Consider the following 22,953-nt stretch of genomic DNA (forward strand, 5'->3'; position numbering starts at 1 on the left):
ATTGGCAGAAAGCTTCCAGTAGCTCCTCCTTCTTGCTTAACAGCTAGTTCTTGCGCTCCATCTCCTCACGAGCAATGACAACAAAATATTGGTTGGTTGTCATCTTCTTTTCGGGGCACTCCCTTTGAGGGACCCCTTCACCTTGATCGTCGTGCGATCTCACCGGCATCTTTATCCCAAGCTGTGCAACGAATTAACTCAGGTTACACAGCTAAGAAGAAAGCCCTTTGCAGGGACAATCGCAGAAAGACCAAGTTCGTGTCTTAGTCTTTCGACACGCAAATGCCGCCGGCAAATGCACAGGTTCGTGTCTTAAGTTGTTGCGTGGGCGGTGGGTGATACCCTAATGGGCGTATCAACTGGGAAACGGAGGACAGCGTTTGAGCCTCGTGGCCCTGCGAACAGATGATTCCGGCGGTTGGCAGTTGTAGGCCGGGCTATATTGCTCTATATGCGGCACGGGCTGGACCGGATTGATGGGCGATAAGGTGGAAAGTCGGGCGGCAGGGCATTGGGAGACATGGGGGCCTAATGGGGGTGATGCTTATTGAGAAGTCGTCGAATGTGCGGAGACCTATACAGACCGTGTAGGTCTGTGACTGACGATGGCATTCCTGGCCCTGCGGCCATTGGACACACACACACGCATAAGGGGACTGCGTGCTTTCTTAAGCATGTATTGCGGAGGCGTGCTAGCTGGCGACTTTTTGCCGTTGTTTTTTTTTTGGCCACAGTTTCCATGCGACCCTTTGCTAGGAACTTGGCCGTCATCCCCTCTCCAGCCTATCCTTGTGGGCTGGCGTCTGATTTTTCGAGGAAGGGGGCCTGACCCAGTTTTGATGGGGTATTAAGATCTGTGCCTGGGATTATACCCAATGACAGATTGATTGCTGTGTTTCTTGTTTTTGTACACACAATTGCCATATTAGTGCCAGAGGAACATTTTGATATTATTTTTTGATATGTAGTTTCTCGGCTGGGCAATTGTGTGTATTCTTTTTCGATGGCAATTGGCGGAAATGAAGTGTGGTCTGTGACAGCTGTGCGTGTGGCTTGCCACCCAATTCGAGACAGATGTTTTTAGTACAGCGGAGATGCCACCTAGTTAGGGTTACCATGACCTACTAGATTTTCCACCGCTGCGTTTTTGGACAGAATGGCGGCGATAGTTGTTGCTGTAATGATTTGCGAATAAATGGGAGAAATGGGAATTTATGGATGGAGGGAGAGATTGCAAAGGATGGGGAAGAGTGAGAGCGTCACTCGCAATGGGTTATAAAGGCTGCGACCGCAGCAGTGACCAACATTTTTGCTGAAGTGTTGAGTGTGCGCGAATCAGATCCAGGAAGGCAGACAGTCGAAGTTATTTTTTTTTAAAGAAAAGCGTTACCGTGTTAAACGTGTTACGGACAAAGACATTTTTTTAACGAGAATAAAGACCCCATTGAAGTAAGGAGAAATAAATCAGTGTTCGGTCTATATTTATTATTTTGGGGAATTACCCTTTAATGTGAGTTATAAGTGTAAATATGTGAGTGATTGTTTTATCGGTACTGATGTTTCTTTTTTTTTGTCTCTCCATTCTGCTTGTGTGTAGTGTCCCAACAAAACCTATACTGGTTATTCCTGGTCTCCAACAGGCTCAGACGAGCGGAGGCCAGGGTGTTTTTTTTTGTTTCTCCCCGGATCCGATTCTTGGTCAAATCTGGATAAGTCCACCTTAAGAAGTAACCTATTTGTGAGAGAATCCAAATTAATGAGGCTGCCTGTGAGGTAATAAGATATAAGTGTAACTTACTGTCCAGGCTGGTGATCATAAGCTCTTTGCTGGAGCATAACCGCCTAAGATCGGGTTGCCAGAAGTACCCTCAGGCTCCACTGGGTACGTTATCGCGCCAACACTATAAGAAAAAGAAAAATAATTTTAATTATAATTGAGAAAACAGAAGTTCATAAAGATAACTAGGTTAAGTTTTTTTTGTGTATGTTGTTTTGTGCCATCAACGTGTCTTGTATACGAGGTTTCTTTTTTGGGTTAATATATATATATTGTAAGGGTTATTAATACCAGGTCTTTTATTAATTTTTTTTTTTTGTGAGTGTAGGATTTGGGTGTAGTTTTGCTAAATATCCTAGATTCAGAAGTAAAATTTTTGGTTCTGTTTGGATCGGAAAAACGTACGATTCCCACGACTGTTAAGAGAGCTCTTTTAGGTAGTCTATTAGAAACCATTTGCGAGCCATTAAAGGGCTGGATAATCGATCTAGGTTATTGTGTGCAGAAAAGCAGCAAATCTGAGTCAGTGGCTCACATCTAATTATTACCCCTCATCTGGTGTTAGTGACTTAGTTTTTGCGTCTTGTCCAGATATTTTTAGAGAAAATTAGACGAAAATTTGTAGGTTAAGGATTATATATGTAACTCGTTTATTTTTATCTTTTCTTCTATTATAATAAATGTGAATATGTTTATATAATTGTTTTTAAAACCAAAAATGATGTGCTAATACTTTTTCGTGAGTGGGGAAACTGAATGCGATAGGTATGTGAAGTGATTATGTGGATTTTGGGGTCCTTATAACATTACTGTCACAGGAATTTAAGGACCATGGTAGGGAGGGCGAAGTGTGGGAGCGGAACACCAAGCTCCTGCCGTAGAAGAGTGTGTGAAGTGTGTTTATGATCGTTTTTTTTTGTTTTATATGTCGAGATCAGAAAACATTATTGTTCGTCCCTTGGACTAGAGTTGGCGGGTTGGAATCCTCCCCGAGAGTGAACCGAGAGCTGCGGGCGGCCACTTTAGTGCCGAACAAACAGGGCCGTAACAGTATGGCGCCCAAACTTAAATGAACGCCCAAACCATTGAGAATGGAAGGATAAAATGCCGCGAGCAATGGCGTCAGTAAATGGCGCACTTTAGTGACGTGTTCACTTCAATGGCGGCTGGTCAATGGCATAGGCGGCGATATAATGAAGTGTAGTAACAACGAGACACTTGACAATAGCCTATAGGGTTCAATAGATACAAGAGGGTTATCGCATTTTCAATTATCTTGCTGATATTGCTGCCACAATTTGGATTTGAATTGGGATTGAGTGCAATATTAGGTATAGGTAGGTTGTAAATTAGGATAATTCTCTCCAGATTACCTAGGGTCAGTGCAATAGCTTGTTTCGTCTATTTTGTAACAAAGATTTGTATTGTGTATGACCTGTGTAGTATGTCCATAGTTTTGTTTTGCAGTGTCCATAGTGACGGAATGTTAAGTGTAGGGAAAAGTGCAATAGCTGACGTAATTCTGATACGAGATATGTTGTGGATTGCGAGTTACCTACAATCGCGAGATCTTTTGGCTTAATAAGATATTGAGCAAGACTGCCGCGGTAACAGTTCCAATAGTTTGTATTTGAATTTTAGTGATTAACGTCCAATCTATCAACACACTCTTTTAGGCCCAATCTGGGGCACTTAAGGAACATAGAGAGAGAGAGAAGACCATTCCACCACACAACCTTGAAAATATGCATTCAGTAAACCTCCTCGAATATTTTATATTAATCAAAAAAAAAAAAAAAAAAAAAAGTTTTAGTTATTTGCTGGTTTTATTTTTCTATTTTAGTGTTTTACTTATATTAACCATCACATTTTATATATATATATATATCTTTATTTTTTTTATTTTTTTTTGTTTTTTGTATTTATTAATTTATTATTTTTTTTACAGACTTTTTTTTAATTTATTTTTTTTATATTTATTTTTTTTTATATTTATATTTGTACTAACACCGTTCTTTATCATTGATATTAATAATATTTTTTTTATTTTAGTATAAGACAACTAGTAAATATTTCATTTTTTGTGTTTTCATTATATTTATGTTTAGAGAATAATTGAGTGATTTTTTTTTTTTTTCTCAATTTTTTTTACTTGACCGATTCTTTTATAGAGCAATACTTTCGTTCCCAAAAGCTGTATTTCCTGCTGATGAGTGAATACACAGAGGGGAAAAGAATAAGCAAAAGAAATCGACTTTTGGCATTCGATAGGAGTAGGGTATCACTTCAGAAAGAACCCAAATACGTGAAAGGTATTGACGGCGGGAGGATGCCTGGCCCACAGGACGTAGACCCGTCAATAATAGATATGTCGCATAGTATTAATATTCCATTTCAACCCGCAGGCAGGTCAGCAGGTGTTGTTCCTATGGACGTTGCTGGAAATCCTCAGGGAGCGGCAGCTATGGGGGGCCATTCGGAGGATATAGCTCAGATGATTCGCGGGATGGTGATTGAAACTGTGAAAGACTCACAGCACGATTTGAGAGGCCTGGTACAAGAGGGCATAAGTAGAGAGATGGAAAAGGTTAATGCGGCTATAGGCAAACTTGGGGATGCGGTCAACAATTTGACCACTGTAAGAGCAAACATAGGGCTTCATGAGGCTAATGGGAGGGATGCATCGGGAAAGTGCCCGGGTCGTCAACTGCCTTCGCCCCCGAACTATCAAAGTGATAGCGCGCCTGGTAGTGCACAAAATCATGTGGTACCGAACATCTGTCAAACGGGGCCTAACAGGGGCATCAAGGTGGAGCGTTTTGGCTTGAACTTTACAGGCAACCCTAATGGAATGTCAGTGGACGATTTTATCTACAGACTAGAGTATTTCCAAAAGCATTACAAGCTGGCATGGGAGGAAATTATGGATGAGGTGCATATTCTCTTATCAGGACCAGCTCTAGACTGGTTCTGGTTACAGCAGCGGAACAATGCAGTTACCGACTGGCCATCATTGAGGCACGCCCTAACTGAAAGGTACAGAACTAGGCGTTCTTGCTTCGAGGAAATGCGAGATATTTTAGAGAGAAAACAAATGCCAGGGGAGAGTATAGACGCATTTTTCCATGATATAAACCTGATGCGATCTAAACTGGAACGACCCGTATCGGAATATGAGATGATTGGACTGGCAAAAAGGAATTTAAGGAAATCTCTTTCTAGCATCGTATATTCGATGCCGGTGTCTTCTTTAGAACAGCTTCGAATAGAGTGCTTAGAAATTGAGAAGACCTTCTTTAAAAAGGACCATGGTTTTGTCCCTCAGCCAATAAATAGACAAGTGCGAGTTAGCGAGGTTTTGGAAGTTAACGACCACTACGAGGAGCAAAATCCACAGGAGATGATCGAGGAAGTCGCAGCCGTAGGCTCTGCAATAGTCTGCTGGAACTGTCAAACCCCAGGCCACACGTTTAGGGATTGCCCGGCAACACAACGCAACCTCTTCTGCTTTAGATGCGGTAAACCGAACACCATAAGTCCAAAATGCGCGAATTGCCGGGCGGGAAACGCGAAGAAGAACCTGGTTGCAGCGGGGAACCAACGTTCCGTGGAACAGCCCGCAATACCCCAAGCGAAATAGAGTGCGGCGCACCCGGATATCAGTCGGCCCGCCACTATCTACCACTAGAAGTAAGACGACGCAACTACGAAGTCGTGAGAAACAGGATTTTTGGAAATGAGACTTGGGAAAGCCCCATGTCGATAGTAAAAGAAAATGATGAAATTGTAGAAAATCGGAAGAAATTAAGTAAGAGAATCATAAAACTAAGAGAACGCAAAAAGGAAAATAAAAAGGTTAAAAGATCGATCTGTGAGGCCCTATCCAGATTCGTTAGTAAATCGGACCCAAGACCCTACGCCATTGTGGCCATAGGAAATAGAGAGATAAGGGGGCTACTAGATTCTGGAGCCTCAGTAAGCCTATTAGGTTATGGATGCCGGGAGTTAGTCCAAGACTTAGGAATGAAATTAACGAGTTATTACTCAAACATAAGAACGGCGTCTGGACAACCCCACCGGATTCTGGGGAAAGTTTTCGTTAATATGAAATACAAAGGAGACGAGAGAGAAATCTGTCTATACTTGTGTCCAGATCTAGAACAGCCATTGTACCTGGGGGTAGATTTCTGGAGAGCTTTTGAATTAGCTCCAGAAATTTTTGGCCTAGAGGAAATCAGTATAGAACTGCAGAGCAAGATTCGTGGGCAGTCGAGCCAAGAGAACACAGATATGCATGAGCTGTCCTCAGAGCAGCAGAAAAAACTAGAAGAGGTCGTGCGAAAGTTTCCGACCTTCGAGGAGAACGGACTGGGGTGTACCACACTGGAAAAACATGCAATCAAATTGATAGAAGGTGCAACTCCAGTTAAGGACAAGCATTATCCTTTGTCGCCGGCGGTCCAGGAAATTGTCTACAAAGAGATAGACAACATGCTTGCGTTGAAAGTAATAGAGGAAAGCGACGGGCCGTGGAGCAATAGAACGACTGTAGTCCGGAAACCCGGGAAAAACAGGTTCTGTCTGGACGCCCGTAAGCTTAACGCACTCACGATCAAGGACGCATATCCTTTGCAGAACATTGACGGCATTCTAAGCAGGATAGATCAAACCTATTTTATAAGTAGCGTCGACCTGAAGTACGCATTTTGGCAAATTGAGTTAGAAGAAGAGGCCAAGCCATATACTGCCTTCACCGTACCAGGTCGACCACTTTATCAATTTAGGGTAATGCCGTTCGGATTATGCAACGCGGCTCAACGCCTTTGCCGATTAATGGACCAAGTCATACCCGCTCGTCTCAAGTCCAACGTTTTTATATACCTCGATGACTTATTGATTATAGCCGATGATTTCAACACTCATATACGCATACTGGGGGACGTGGCAGATTGTCTACAAAAAGCTAATCTCACCATAGGGCTAAAGAAATCTCGATTTTGCTTTCGAGAGTTAAAGTATCTAGGATTCATAATAGGTGGGGGAATGTTGAAGACAGACCCGGAAAAGGTCAAAGCTATACAAGATATACGCCTACCCAGATCGCCCAGAGAAGTGCGCAGTTTTCTGGGTACAGCCGGCTGGTATAGACGATTCATCAAAGATTTCGCATCTATATCAGCCGCGCTGACGGATACGCTGAAGAAGGGTCAGAAATTCTCATTGACTCCAAGATCGGTAGAGGCATTCGAAACACTGAAACGGGCGTTGATCTCGGCTCCCGTGCTGAAACATCCCGATTTTGGGAAGGAATTTTTCATTCAATGCGATGCCTCTGACAGCGGCATCGGAGCAGTATTGTTTCAAAGGAATGAGAACGGAGAAGAAAATCCGATCGCCTTCTATTCACAAAAGCTTAATTCCTGTCAAAAGAATTATTCAGTGACAGAAAAAGAGTGTCTCGCGGCAGTTTTAGCGGTTAAAAGATTCCGTCCCTATGTTGAGTTAATGAAATTCACTGTCATCACCGACCACGCCAGCCTGAAGTGGCTAATGTCACTTAAAGATTTAAGTGGGAGATTGGCTAGGTGGTCCTTGCAGCTGCAAGCCTATGATTTTTCAATCGAGCATCGAAAGGGCGCGGACAATGTAGTTGCCGACACTCTTTCAAGGATGCCAATAAACGGCAAGTTGGAAATAGAAGAGGTATAACAAAAAGGCACGAGTCGTGAAGTTTACTCCAGGGCAAGAGGTATATCGCCGCAACCATGCCTTGTCCGATTTCAGGAATAACATAAATGCGAAATTTTCCAAGAAATTTCTTAGATGCCGAATAAGGAAGCCAGTGGGCAATAATATGTATGAGCTAGAGACCCTACAGGGCAGACCTTTGGGTTGCCATCACGCCAAAGACATAAAGATTTAAGATAAGTGCAATAAGACTGTGATAACGATCCCGAAGTGCAATAGAGGTTAGTGGAAGTTTTCGTCCTATATGTGTGAAAGTGATTGTTATTAAATGTCTTGTGAGGATACGACGTTTGCCAATGCGGAGATAGGTTCAGACATTGCGAGAAAGTTACCATATTTTGTGAGATATTTGTGATATTCGATAATGGGCTTCTATATTACATTAACGGAGATGAGATGGAAGTAAACTCACTGGATTCAGACTGCTTGTGGCCGTAGAGTTGGACGCGACTGCACATGGAGTCTTGAGACATTACCAGCATCGGTGGTGCAACCCGGACCCGTAAATGGTGCTTTGACCTACGGAGGTTACTTTAGGCCACAGGGTACTGTTCAGATGTCAACCGATTAGCGAAGCAAACTGAATCAGTGAATTACCGAATAGACTTGAGCCCGGCTTGCGAGATCTCAGGGTGTGGGAATTCCCCACGTTGAGAGAGCATAACACGCAAGCAGTAATGATAGAGGAGGACAGGAGGGGAAACGACTATGGCCGCAGCGGGCAAACGGGACAAGGAAAAAGGTTAATTATAGTGTTAGTGAGGCCATTGCGAATAGATTGGGGGTTATGATATTACGTTTGTCTTACCCTTATATATTACCATTTGGATTGGGTGTTTTTGATCACTATCTTCTGGGTGTTTGTTTTTGTGTTGATAGTGTTTCTGGGTATGAATTCAGCCCACTTATGTCGGGAATTGCTTGGCAAGAGTTCGCAGAAAGTCTGTGTAGGTGTAGGTGTCATTTGCCATCCCAATGAATGGTGGAGTGCACATGAGGGATATGGGTCGACTATGGATGGCCACCGAACTTCGGTTGCGTTGCCAACGGCCGAATGTGTTATAGAGATTTTCATTTCTATATTGTATGGAATACTTTTTTACAGTTTTTAGTAGTGGAAATACTTTGATTGAATGAGATTATCAAAAATTACCGACTTTTTGCTTCACTTTTATACCGTCTGGCAAGCAGCCATAGGAGTTGCAGTTTGCCCATTGTTTTGCACAACGAATTTAACCGACGAGTGTAGTTGTCCCATTTATCAGTTGGGTTCAAGGTAGAAGATTAAGGTTGAGCAGTCAATTATTTTTGCATGTGCCATGACCGGTGTGGCAACAGAGAGCGCTGACTTAGTACACTCCAGGTTTTTTTTTTACTGGAAAGGTATGCGACAGACCTGAAGTTTTATGGCAAGTGGTGGCTTGATGGCTCATGTATTCTATCTTGGTATTTTCTTTTAAGGATGCTTCATTCTGACTAAGATCTCGTTTTGTGATTGTTATATATGTATATTTACCAGTTACCGGGAATTACATGACTGTAAATACTAGCATTTATCCCGGCCCACTTCGCTACCCCTTCTTTAGTAGTACTTTCGTTTTAGTGTTAGACTTTCGAAAGACCATGTGGTCACCCTATTTATAAAATTATGAAGTCTTGTCGTATTTTGAGCATGAGATTTCAGAAATCTATCCACTTCCGTAAGGAACTTACCAAATAGTACTAAGAACAAGGATATTTTCATTAACCACTTTGGTATTACTTTCCAGGATGTTTTGACAGCTTTTTTTTTCGGTCGGGGAAGGAAATGAAGATGTGAATATAGCCCAGGTTTGGGTGGCTCTAGGTCGATCAGTAAAAAAGGAAGAAAAAAAAAAGAAAGGAATGTACCAGTTGTAAGAGAGTCCTTTAGGCATCAAACACATATTTCCTGGTTGTGCCTACATGTCAAATTTCAGGACTTGCTCAATCCGCTGGAAGGTACGAGAGGGGGGTAAACTTTCTCCAGTTTCCGATAATATTTTTCATATTTTTTCTATCTACCACCTGTATTTCACGACAACGATCATTTGAGCCAAATTTCGGAGTTCTAGCCCTAACCGATCGCACTATGCAGAGCTCACATGATTCTTACCCTTTTGGTACTTTTCAGTACCCCATTTACTCTTTCAATTGATGCTGCTAGGGTGTGCCTAGGTATCGAAATTCAAAGCTCTGGCTCATTTGACGAAGAAGGGGCAAGAGTACAAGCTGCGGTGGTTGACGTTCTATTCCTCCCGCTTCCGGTACGATTTTTTTTGATCGGATGCTATGTTTTTTTTTAAGACGTCTTTAATTTTAGCCCGGAACCATGATTCTGGCCAAGACATACTTACTCAGGTAGTGTGACGCGGACAGTTGAGTACGATTTTTTCTCGTTGAGTACACTATCTATCAACGAGCTTTCATGTCGGTTGGCTGTGTGTGTGTGGTATAGTGATGGGCCATGACACACGGGCTGGACTACGCCCTGTTGGGGGACTGGGCCTTGGTAGGGATATCGAGGGAGGACTTACCTGTGAATGGGTACTGTTGACCGGGATGGGAGATCATATATGCGGGGGGGCGATGGATAGGATGGCTAGTGAGATTCCCATGTTCTGCTGGAAGGGAATGAATCCAGATTAGGGGGAGTTTTGACAGATGAATGAGACCAGACTCACCTAGGTTGACTCACGGGTGGCTTTGGCCCGCATACGTTTATCCTGTCTAGCCGTGTATTGCACTAACCCGCACATCGCCGTTTCCATCATACAATATGAGGAAGCGTCGAAGTTTTGTTGCGTGGGCGGTGGGTGATACCCTAATGGGCGTATCAACTGGGAAACGGAGGACAGCGTTTGAGCCTCGTGGCCCTGCGAACAGATGATTCCGGCGGTTGGCAGTTGTAGGCCGGGCTATATTGCTCTATATGCGGCACGGGCTGGACCGGATTGATGGGCGATAAGGTGGAAAGTCGGGCGGCAGGGCATTGGGAGACATGGGGGCCTAATGGGGGTGATGCTTATTGAGAAGTCGTCGAATGTGCGGAGACCTATACAGACCGTGTAGGTCTGTGACTGACGATGGCATTCCTGGCCCTGCGGCCATTGGACACACACACACGCATAAGGGGACTGCGTGCTTTCTTAAGCATGTATTGCGGAGGCGTGCTAGCTGGCGACTTTTTGCCGTTGTTTTTTTTTTGGCCACAGTTTCCATGCGACCCTTTGCTAGGAACTTGGCCGTCATCCCCTCTCCAGCCTATCCTTGTGGGCTGGCGTCTGATTTTTCGAGGAAGGGGGCCTGACCCAGTTTTGATGGGGTATTAAGATCTGTGCCTGGGATTATACCCAATGACAGATTGATTGCTGTGTTTCTTGTTTTTGTACACACAATTGCCATATTAGTGCCAGAGGAACATTTTGATATTATTTTTTGATATGTAGTTTCTCGGCTGGGCAATTGTGTGTATTCTTTTTCGATGGCAATTGGCGGAAATGAAGTGTGGTCTGTGACAGCTGTGCGTGTGGCTTGCCACCCAATTCGAGACAGATGTTTTTAGTACAGCGGAGATGCCACCTAGTTAGGGTTACCATGACCTACTAGATTTTCCACCGCTGCGTTTTTGGACAGAATGGCGGCGATAGTTGTTGCTGTAATGATTTGCGAATAAATGGGAGAAATGGGAATTTATGGATGGAGGGAGAGATTGCAAAGGATGGGGAAGAGTGAGAGCGTCACTCGCAATGGGTTATAAAGGCTGCGACCGCAGCAGTGACCAACATTTTTGCTGAAGTGTTGAGTGTGCGCGAATCAGATCCAGGAAGGCAGACAGTCGAAGTTATTTTTTTTTAAAGAAAAGCGTTACCGTGTTAAACGTGTTACGGACAAAGACATTTTTTTAACGAGAATAAAGACCCCATTGAAGTAAGGAGAAATAAATCAGTGTTCGGTCTATATTTATTATTTTGGGGAATTACCCTTTAATGTGAGTTATAAGTGTAAATATGTGAGTGATTGTTTTATCGGTACTGATGTTTCTTTTTTTTTGTCTCTCCATTCTGCTTGTGTGTAGTGTCCCAACAAAACCTATACTGGTTATTCCTGGTCTCCAACAGGCTCAGACGAGCGGAGGCCAGGGTGTTTTTTTTTGTTTCTCCCCGGATCCGATTCTTGGTCAAATCTGGATAAGTCCACCTTAAGAAGTAACCTATTTGTGAGAGAATCCAAATTAATGAGGCTGCCTGTGAGGTAATAAGATATAAGTGTAACTTACTGTCCAGGCTGGTGATCATAAGCTCTTTGCTGGAGCATAACCGCCTAAGATCGGGTTGCCAGAAGTACCCTCAGGCTCCACTGGGTACGTTATCGCGCCAACACTATAAGAAAAAGAAAAATAATTTTAATTATAATTGAGAAAACAGAAGTTCATAAAGATAACTAGGTTAAGTTTTTTTTGTGTATGTTGTTTTGTGCCATCAACGTGTCTTGTATACGAGGTTTCTTTTTTGGGTTAATATATATATATTGTAAGGGTTATTAATACCAGGTCTTTTATTAATTTTTTTTTTTGTGAGTGTAGGATTTGGGTGTAGTTTTGCTAAATATCCTAGATTCAGAAGTAAAATTTTTGGTTCTGTTTGGATCGGAAAAACGTACGATTCCCACGACTGTTAAGAGAGCTCTTTTAGGTAGTCTATTAGAAACCATTTGCGAGCCATTAAAGGGCTGGATAATCGATCTAGGTTATTGTGTGCAGAAAAGCAGCAAATCTGAGTCAGTGGCTCACATCTAATTATTACCCCTCATCTGGTGTTAGTGACTTAGTTTTTGCGTCTTGTCCAGATATTTTTAGAGAAAATTAGACGAAAATTTGTAGGTTAAGGATTATATATGTAACTCGTTTATTTTTATCTTTTCTTCTATTATAATAAATGTGAATATGTTTACATAATTGTTTTTAAAACCAAAAATGATGTGCTAATACTTTTTCGTGAGTGGGGAAACTGAATGCGATAGGTATGTGAAGTGATTATGTGGATTTTGGGGTCCTTATAACATTACTGTCACAGGAATTTAAGGACCATGGTAGGGAGGGCGAAGTGTGGGAGCGGAACACCAAGCTCCTGCCGTAGAAGAGTGTGTGAAGTGTGTTTATGATCGTTTTTTTTTGTTTTATATGTCGAGATCAGAAAACATTATTGTTCGTCCCTTGGACTAGAGTTGGCGGGTTGGAATCCTCCCCGAGAGTGAACCGAGAGCTGCGGGCGGCCACTTTAGTGCCGAACAAACAGGGCCGTAACAAAGTCACTGGATGCAGAAATGCCGTCGGCAAAACGACAGGCCAATGAATAGCTGGCAAACAGCAACATACAACAGAGAGCAATGGAATAAAGTCTTTTAGCTCTATAAGTCAATTCCAAAAGTACTATGTGGCCAATTGACACAGTTAAGCAAACACGTGAATAAAAGAGTCTTTTTCACAATAAATCTTTACAAAATTACTTAAGCTTTTTCGCCACCAGTAGATTTACAGGCAGACTGCTTACTACGAGCCATTTCACTTTTTAATTTTTCACTTCACGATATGTACACAAACACTGTTAACACTGTAATAGTTGCCTTACGTTTTCGTTTCATTTCAATTTGCCATATATTTATTCCATTCTTACGACTAGTGCAGATAAATAAGCTTAACTCTAAGACACTAATAATATATACGGTACTCCTATTCCCGCATCTACAAAATAAAGTAATCAACGACCCAGTACACAACCGTCAGTCACAAAGCCAGAAAATGAAAATAAAAATCACAAAAGTAGGTCAAAAAAAACCAGGATATCAAAAAAGACCACATTAACTTAAGTATATCAAACTAAATAACTTAAAGGCTAAAAGGACTTAAAGCCAAATGTTAAAGATAATATATACACTATTTACAATATTCACAATATCTATGATACTGTGCCATCCTATATACAGTGTTGTACAAATCGTACGTGTAGTATTGCCTATGATAAAAACAGAGGACCTCACCGTCAAATAGGAGACTTTCATCACTCAGCCTCAGCCGCCGCCGGTGGCAGGTGCCTTCTTCCCGTAAGGCAATTAACATCCTCCTCAAATTCGAGTGAGGAAGCAACCATCTCATTACCAAGCTATGCGCTCTCTCAACAAATTTCAAGCCCAAACCCTTCATGTTGACGTCAATCCTACTAAAGCCAGGCCTGTCATAAACCACCTTGCACGACACGTGCCTAATGGACCCGTCGTCCATAACCCTAGGTCGAATACCCAAGCATGCCCTAAGGACCCCACGCTCCCACACCCTAAGCCTCTCCATCTGGGCTGACGAAATGCCATACCATATGGGAAAGGCGTAGGATATGACCGGTCGGATCACCTGGGGATATATGAGTAGCCGAACCGTAGGGGAAAGACCTCCTCTCATAACCAAAAGCCCATGATAAGCAAAATACAACCTCTTGGCCTTGGACAGAACGTAGTCAACATGCCTCACAAAGCTGAACCTACCATCGAAGATGATGCCAAGATATTTGATAGATTCAGAGAGAGTTATCACCTCCCCACCAATACGCACAACGGGATAATACCCTTTAAAATTAGGGTAAACTGCGCGTGCACGACCCCTAAACACCATAGCCGAACACTTGGACACATTCAAAACAAGCCTCCATTTAGAGAAACAAAAGAACAGCTCGTCCAGGTACGAATTCAATCGAGCCGTTATGGTACTCGTCCTAGGGCCAGTAAAGGCATAAGCAAGCATAAGTCCCCCAGGCGGCGGAACAGGAATGTCGCTAGTGAACAATTCCCGATATTTATAGAAAAAATTTGGCGGGCTACAGTTTTAAATTAGGGTATGTGCTGCGTATATGCTTCAATATTTGTATCTGTACACACGAAGTGTATACGAACAACCCTGAAGATAGATCGTAGCGTATGCGTATGCAGAAAACTTTTAACGGATTTTGTATAAAAAGGGGAATCGCTTCATGGTAAGTATTAGTTCTTCTGAAGCGAATTTAATTTAAAAAAGTGAAAAAATTACTGGTCGTGGTAAAGGTGGCAAAGGCTTGGGAAAAAATGGCGTTAAACGTCATCGTAAGTGTTGCGTGATAACATCCAATGTATCACCAAACCTGCCGTCAGACGTTTGACTCGTCGTGGTGGTGTAAAGCGTATTTCTGGATTGATTTACGAAGAAACCCGTGGTGTCCTAAAAGTGTTTTTGGAAAACGTTATTCGTGATGCTGCGACCAGCACTGAACACTCTAAGCGTAAAACCGTCAACGCTATGGAGAATATTTTAAAAACTTTAAAACTAAAACAATCGGTCCTTTTAGGACCACAAAAGAGATATTTCTTCTTACAAATTCTTTTTAAAAAATATATATAAATTTTGCTTGAAAACAAAATATTACCATTTTTCAATTTGCTGTCGACAAAAATGTAGCTTCTATAATATACATACATACATACATTACGAAACAAAAACCGATGCCTTTAGAACAACACGGCGACACGATAGTATTCAACAATAAAAAGCATACGTATACATATATATACATACATATACTAAAACGCCGCAAAAAATGCATATACTACCTTTAATTGAAACCGCTAACTTTGTCGTAGATCGTAGATACTTCGTTTCGAAGTTTTGTTATTAGAACATGCCAATTTTTGTCGGCATCAGAAATGAGCAATGATAACCATGTGATATTAAAATGTCAAATAAATAGTTTTAACAGTACCTTAATGGTAACATTGATCCTATAAAATGCCGATAATCTTGAGTAGGGTCGATAAAACTAAATTCTTATGTTATTGTATGCAAAAGCAAACTGTTGATGCATGGTAATTGATAACGGATAATTATGAAATGTATTAAAAAACCTGCAACAGTACGGTCGATATGATAAAATATCATATTTGAAAATGCGAAATGGTTTAATAATGAACTGTAATGCTGTTTAATCTATAAAAAACAGATGACAGTTTTTTTGTATTTAAGCCTAAGACAGAATGGTGTTACTTCGAAGCACTATATTGCCAGCAATTACCAATCAATTACCAAATCCACAGGAAGAAATATATAGACCAAAAAATGTTTTCCAATATATTTTTAAATTTAACTACAACTACAATTTATTTCAGTAAACACTTATATCTAATAAAATGAGGGTATGTTCATCTATATACATATAAATTTAGCGTAAAAAAATCATTACTTCTCAAAATAAATTCATTTATTAACTATTTTTTTCTTAAACTAGAGTACCGGAAAGAATTATTAATACCTTATAATACTTAGCAACTAAAATGATGACACTTACAAACTAAAGACTATGTACATATTTGCAAAAGGATCCCAATGCCCCCGCAGAAGACTGCCTATTGAGCAGTGTTGTAAACCAGGTCCTCAATGCTGGTGGATCTTAACCTCATATTATCCATTCCTAGAGAGGAGGCCCTGTTCCTCCAAATCAGCAAGGCATACCGGCGGCCGGTGCGGCCCCTCGCCCCGCAGACACTCTCTTTCCAAACCATTGTCCATAGTGGACGCTCTCCCTAAAAACCCCAACGCACACCTGACAAGGAACACATCGAGGTTCAGGCTCAGGTAGGAGAAGAATACCCCTTTGTCGAGCAGATAATCAATGTGTCTGACAAAGGTGAACCTCTCCTGGAATACAATGCCGAGATACTTAATACTGTCGCGGGTAGCGATGGCCTGTTCTTCAATGATAGTGGTTCAGTCTGGCACCGACAAACGTCTGGTCCCGATCCGCAATGAAAATGTCGTCGGCGTAAGCAAGGAGCAGATCGCCAGCGGGTGGTTTCGGAATTTCAGACACAAAGATGTTGTACAAAATCAAGCTCAGGAGAGACCCCTTGGGGACTCCGGCTCGTATGTTTCTACTGCTCGACAAAGTCTCGCCTATTCAGATCCTGAAGGTTCTGCCACAAAGGAAATCTCTGACTAACCCTCAGAGATTTGTGGCAACCAAGGACCCTCATCTTGTAGATTATAGCGTCATGTCAGACGCTATCAAATGCCCTGGAAAAATCAAGGCTCACGGCAATTGTGACGTGTCGCCGGTTGAGCACCCATCAACGTGGTCCTGAATACAGCCAGTGATTGGGAGGTGGAGAGATCCCGCCTAAAACCGAACTGGCAGTCAGGCAGGATCACCTTGTCATCTAGAGTTTCCCGGATGCCCTCGAGCATGAAAAACTCAAAAAGCTTGCCCAATGAAGAGAGAAAGCTGATCGGTCTATAACCATCGCCCCTAGTTGGGTCCTTCACCGGCTTTAGGATGGGGACCGTAATGGCCCTTTTAAGGACGATGTCAGAAACCCCGTCCAAAGCGCAGGACCTGCGATTATACCTAGCCCGAAGGGAATATTCCACCGCATCGGCCGAAATAAATTGGCCTCTGCGCCAGTCAACCATCAGCCGCAGAAAATTTTACAAGAGGGACTCTGCCGACCAGCGACGAAACCTCGCCTCCAACTAACCCGTCTGTAGGGAGTCCCCACTCGGCCACCTATGACACGTCATCCTGGACATGATCCACTAGCATGTCCGCCTTAAGACTGTCATCCGAGATGACAGACCCGTGCACCCGGACAAGGGTCGAAACCCTTCTCGTAATGCAGGCAGCGGCCTTCACCTTAGAGTAGACTCTATTGTCCACTCTTATCCCAGCCAGTTAGTGAGCATGGCATTCCTCATCATACCGTCATATCTCCCTACGCAAATTCCGGTTTAAATCCCTGACCTCCATCCTATACAAATCGTATCGGAAAGCATTTCCCAGGGCCATGATCGTCACCACATTTGACACACCGGAATGGCATTCCGCAGTTGCTGGCAATATGGCAGATCCTCTGGCAGTTGAAACACTGCGGGATCCTGCCCTTCACGTCCTTCCTAAACAAAACCCTACAGCTGAGGAACCTCCTAACCTTGTAGAGTCCGCCTACGTCGGGTATTGTGGCCAAGTGGATAAGCTACTTATCCCCACCTTACCTGACAACCTGTTTAATGTACAGGCTTAGTGGCAAACCATGTAGCCCAACCCGAACATCTTCCTCATCATAACTAGATGACAGATCCTCTAACACGACGGAGCGAGGGGTCTGTCCCTTCGGAGAATAGGCGAAAGAAGAGATCAACTTGTCTCTAATCACCATCCACCATCACCGTCCATGGACAAGACCCGAAGGCTCACACAATTCCTGTCCGCCAGTGACAAGGTGTTCCTATCGTGGCCCAGCAAGGCCCTAACGAAATCAAGTCCTACCGCTATGGCACCTCGACCCCGACACAAACCTTCCACCACAAAGTCGCCGAAAACAGCAAGAGCATGAGTGGCCGAATGTCCGGTCCTGAAACCGAACTGTGAATCTGCCAATATTCTTATATCTTGTACAAATTCCGATATCCACGACAGAATGAAGGACTCCAACAATTTACCGAACGTCGACAACATCGATATCGGTCTGTAGCTTCCACAATTGAAAGATCAGAGCCCGGCTTCAGGACCGGTACCACCATCGCCCTCTTCCAGGCCGAAGGGAAGCGGCCTAAATTAAGACATTGGTTAAACAGCACAGTCGGAAAACAAAATATTACATCACCCGCCTTCCGCAGAGCAATGCCAGGAACCCCGTCAAGCATGTTTTCTAGCAACATCGCCACCATCAACAAACCCACCTTCTCTCTAAAGAGCCCTGTTGCAGATCATCGAACCATCAGCCGTGAAGGAAAACGAACTCAACAACAGGCGCTCTATCGGCGACCCTCTCCACCTCCCCATTAACGAGGCTGTGAAAAGGGTCACCAAGTGAGTCTCCTGTGATAAGAAGCCCCCACATGATCAGCCAACAGCTCGGCATTGTCAACCTCATCCAAAGCATCAACTCCATCCAAATCAACCAGAGCCCCAACTGGGCACCTGGCAACCAGCCCAGCAGCCCGCTTCACACGAACATACGTCCTAGAATCCACCTTTATGCTCGCGCGTCCGATCCTCCTCAAATACTCGAATCAGATCCTGTAGAATGGCACCTGGGTTGCGGACATCAGCCCTGAGTACGGCAGCACGTCCCTGATCAGGGCATCTGCGAAGGACGTTGCGAAGTCTTTTCCGATCCCGGATGAAGCGCAGAATATTAGGTGGGAGTTCACACATTACTCTGCGCCTTGCCCGGATCTTAGGAACAGACTGCTCACATTGGTCCTGTCGAAATTAAGAAAGGACAATCTGAATAACTGCTGCCCTATGGTCCGACTCAAAGTCGATCGCCCTTCAAACGCCAACACCATCAGCCAAGCAAATCCCCGGTGATCTGAGGAAAAAATCAATATAGGATCCAGACGCACCATTGGACCTAGACGGAATATCGGAGGACACAACACCAACATCAGACACATCAGCTAGAAAATCAGCAATTGCTGTACCTCCACCATTTTGAACAGAATCTCTCCAATACGCATGGCAGGAATTGAGATCACAGCTCACAACCAGTTCACCCTCTAAACCCTCACGCCACAACCCTCCACATCCCCCAGATCAAAAGGAATTTCAGTAGTACGGCAGTACACTACCATCGTCCTATCTCGCCCAAAACATCACGTTCCCCCCAAAATCCACCCTGTGGTGGTCATTAAGTTTGTGTTCCAAGAGCAGAACATCAGGCCTAAGATCCCTGATAAAAATCTTCAAGTAATGTCTCCTGTCCAGTGAGACAGAAGAATTAACGTACAAGAAGATACAAATTAGGGATCTAACCATTACATAATCGATCTAGAAGGGCCGCAAAGGCAGCGACTCTACCATGCTGCGCCCTCAATCAACTGTAGGTCTGGCCAAACTCCTTAAAAATTTAAAGACACAGAGAAAATCGTCGCCTAGAGATACAGTCAGCTTCCACGGGACGTACCGAACGGGAAACCAGAAGGGCACAGCAACATTAATCGGGCGACCGCCCATATCAACAGCATAAGAGGCCCTAGCACGAATGTCCGCAATCCGAGTAGAACGAGCCTTAGACTTTGCCCGAGCCTCATCCTTCTGTCGAGCCAGAAATTCAGTCCGTTTTGGACATTGGGTACTGCCGGCCGTGTGACCGACAGCATTACAGTTTACGCAAGACACCTGCTGTGAAGCTATTCGCAAAACTTTACCCCTCAAAGGATCCAAAACATCCTCAGCCTTCGAAAGAATAGTGCACTCTGAAGAAGGGTTTGCCAGACCACACTTAACGCACCGGAGGGGCATACAACAATTGAAAGAGACGTCTCCAAAACGCTGACACCGGAAACACTGGGTGACCCTCATCAATTTATCGTTCCGAATGTTAACTCGGCACTGCAGTATACGCTTTATAGCGTAGACAGTACCTATGTCGCAAACACTTTTCAATGCGGATAACCCACTTATCACCCGCAACACAAATACCGCCAAGAACCCTTTCACCCAACTTCACCTGGTCCGCAATAAACTGAGAAAACTCCACCTGTGAACATTCAGAAGACAACCCCTCAATAACGAGAGTATGTGGAACAAGAGCCTTTGGGGTATGCGTATGAAACTTATAACCCCTTTCGGCAAGCACCGCCTTAAATCTCTGAAACCCTACCAGGACCCTAACTCGTACGGACAAAACCAACTTTCGTATCATACTAACTAAGAATTCACCAAGTCTAAATATAGAGTGTAGGAGAACACTTACCCCTTTAACCCCAGCGTCATAGATGGCTACTGCGGGCATGGAGCTGTCTCTCATCTTCTTACCATCTAATTTATTGTTATTAGGTATATAATCTACATGCGTCTTCTGTGTTCCTGAACCAGCAACCTCTTCAGCGGTAGTAGTAGCAGCAGCGGGTTGAGCCGTAGCCTTGTCAATGCCTTGCACAATCTTAACCGATACCTTACGCTTCTCCCTCGCTTTCTTGGTCTTGTTGGCGTTAGCAGCAATCAAGGCTTGAGCCGCAGCAGATGTGCTAGCTACTGGCTCAGTGTCATGCTTCACAGGGTTACGACGGCAATTGGAAACCGCTAGTGGCGCCGGCATTGTCTGCTCTTTCTTCAACTCCGCGGGCATAGGCAGTTTGCTACCGAGCAGAGCCACCGGCGGTGTGGACACTATATCAATCTCAATGGAATGGGTTTCCTACCCACCCAATCCAATGTTGTAATCTTTCAACAATTTCTTCGAGTTCAAATCAAATTCAAATCCTTTAAGCAACTCTATGTCTCGTTGCAGATCTTCAATAACACGGATGAAGCTAGCTTCCTTTTTTTGCAGCTCTCGGATTTGGTGACCAAATTCATTTAGAAACTCAATCTTCTGTCGCAAGAGATTGTCATTGCGCTGACGTTCAACATGTAATAAAACGACCAAATCATGATGGTCGCCATCTTCTTCTTAGGCAGTCCTTAGTTGTGGCTTCTTCATCAGGCTCGCCCTCAGTACAATACACAGCCTTTGCAGCAAGGCTCCCAAAGTGCAGCCTCCTATGCGCTTCTAAAAGTTAGAAGCCACCACACAGCCTTTCACCACCAAAATGCCGTCGGCAGAAAACACTCCACTCCACTTTTATGTCATAACTCACCAAAATGCCGTCGGCAATACAACAAGCCAATGAGCAACCGGCAAACAGTAACACACCAACAGAGAAATTAGACTTCTAGCTCTATAAATCTCCTCCAAAAGTAGTATTTCGCCAATTGAGACAGTAAAGCACAGCAGCACACACGTGAATAAAAGAGTTTTGTGTCAATAAATCTTATCAAAGTCACTCAAGCTTTTTTGCCACCGGTAGATTTACGGGCAGTTTGCTAAGTACGAGCACACAAACACTGTAATAGTTGCTTACGTTTACGTTTCTGCTTTATTTTCCCATTTTTCTTATCATATACGTTTACAAGAGGTTATCTTATAATTATGAATTTATACTCTAACTATATAAAACTATGTTTCTACTAGAGCCCAAATCCACTTAATTTGAGATAATCTCCAAGACCCGTTTCCACTACGGTTTATGCGGTTTTTATTTGTCAACAGTGACAGCATTTTTATTGTGATTAACATTTTAAGTGTTCAGCATATACATTGCGGTCAGCAATTAAGTTTGTGAAACGATTTTATTAAATTACTACTAAATTTTAAAATTTCAATATGAAATTGTCAGATGTTGAAAAAAGTGCTGCCCAAAATTCCCAATAATAACTATTGGGTATTCAATGCAAACGCTGTGTTGCATTTGAATTTGGAAGGAGATTTGTTGCAAATCTCCTAAATAAGTAGATTTGGTCACATTGCAAATGTATGAGAAACCTCGTTGCAAAACACGAGATTTCCGAAATCTTGTATCAAAACTAGATTTGATACAAGTGGAAACATGGTTCAACTATATTTCCTAGAGATATACATTAATACATTATAAAATTATGCCCTGAGGCTAAGCCCATTTAATTAAACTATACCTCTAGTATCCCGGAATAAAAGGGTAAAAATCGGGATTCATCATTGTAAACTAAGACAAATTCCTACTAACTACTCCTAATTAGAACTTATAAACAATACAATACAAAACATGTAATCCAAAGCAAAAACTATTTACAAAGAAAAGAAAGAAAACAAGAGATCCAACTCTCCTGGGTCAAATGCCAAATGGGCCGCTGTTGGTCAGTATTATATACAGGTTCTTCGAAGTCCTGTCTTCTACATTAGCTCACCACTATCATTAAATAGCATATTGCTGTCGGCCATATGTTCAAGGCACATAGGGGGGAGGACCTTTCCGGCGTCCCTGAGGATGTCGAATTCCTGATGAGGGAGACATGCGTCGCGAACGATTCCGTTTGGGTGTGTAGTATTGACCCTGTTCGGTCACAATCGTTCTTAGGTCAAGAGAGTACCTAAGCATTCCCTTTTCGAATAAACTGTTCCTTTCCATCTCGAAGTTAGAAAACTCCATACAGGAAAAGAATATGTCATCGTGGGCCTGACGATCTGTTTATAAATTGTCAGTTTGACTCTATTACTTAGTCGACCATTCCTTCTCAACAATGCCGCATAAGTGTTTAATGCGGCCTTTGCCTTGTTCAAGAGGCAATCGACATATCTGGTAAATGTCATGTCTTCTTGAAATGTCACCCCTAGATATTTTTCGACCCGTAGTTTGTCTGGCCGCCGAATTTGATGCAGGGTACGTAGGACCTGGCATTCTTGTAGAGGCCCTGTTTCCTGTCCCTAAAGAACATTGTTCTGCATTTCGGAATATTCAGGCGAAGTTTCCGTCTCTCAAAGTACTCGTTGAGAGTGTCGAGATATGCCTCAAGGTTCCTGGTGGCTCTCTTCTC

At 43.1% G+C, this 22,953-nt stretch overlaps 1 long non-coding RNA gene across 1 annotated transcript; it reads right to left on the reverse strand.

The window, feature by feature from the left end:
- Window positions 1–11,488: 11,488 nt before the first annotated feature.
- On the reverse strand, window positions 11,489–11,934 carry LOC131995935 (uncharacterized). Its single transcript, XR_009397697.1, has 2 exons — window positions 11,823–11,934; window positions 11,489–11,756 (listed from the first exon to the last, which is right to left on the reverse strand). It is a non-coding gene; the product is annotated as an uncharacterized LOC131995935 (long non-coding RNA).
- Between the last annotated feature and the right edge of the window lie 11,019 nt (window positions 11,935–22,953).

This window comes from Stomoxys calcitrans, chromosome 3, assembly GCF_963082655.1.
Source record: "Stomoxys calcitrans chromosome 3, idStoCalc2.1, whole genome shotgun sequence".
NCBI lineage: Eukaryota > Metazoa > Arthropoda > Insecta > Diptera > Muscidae > Stomoxys > Stomoxys calcitrans.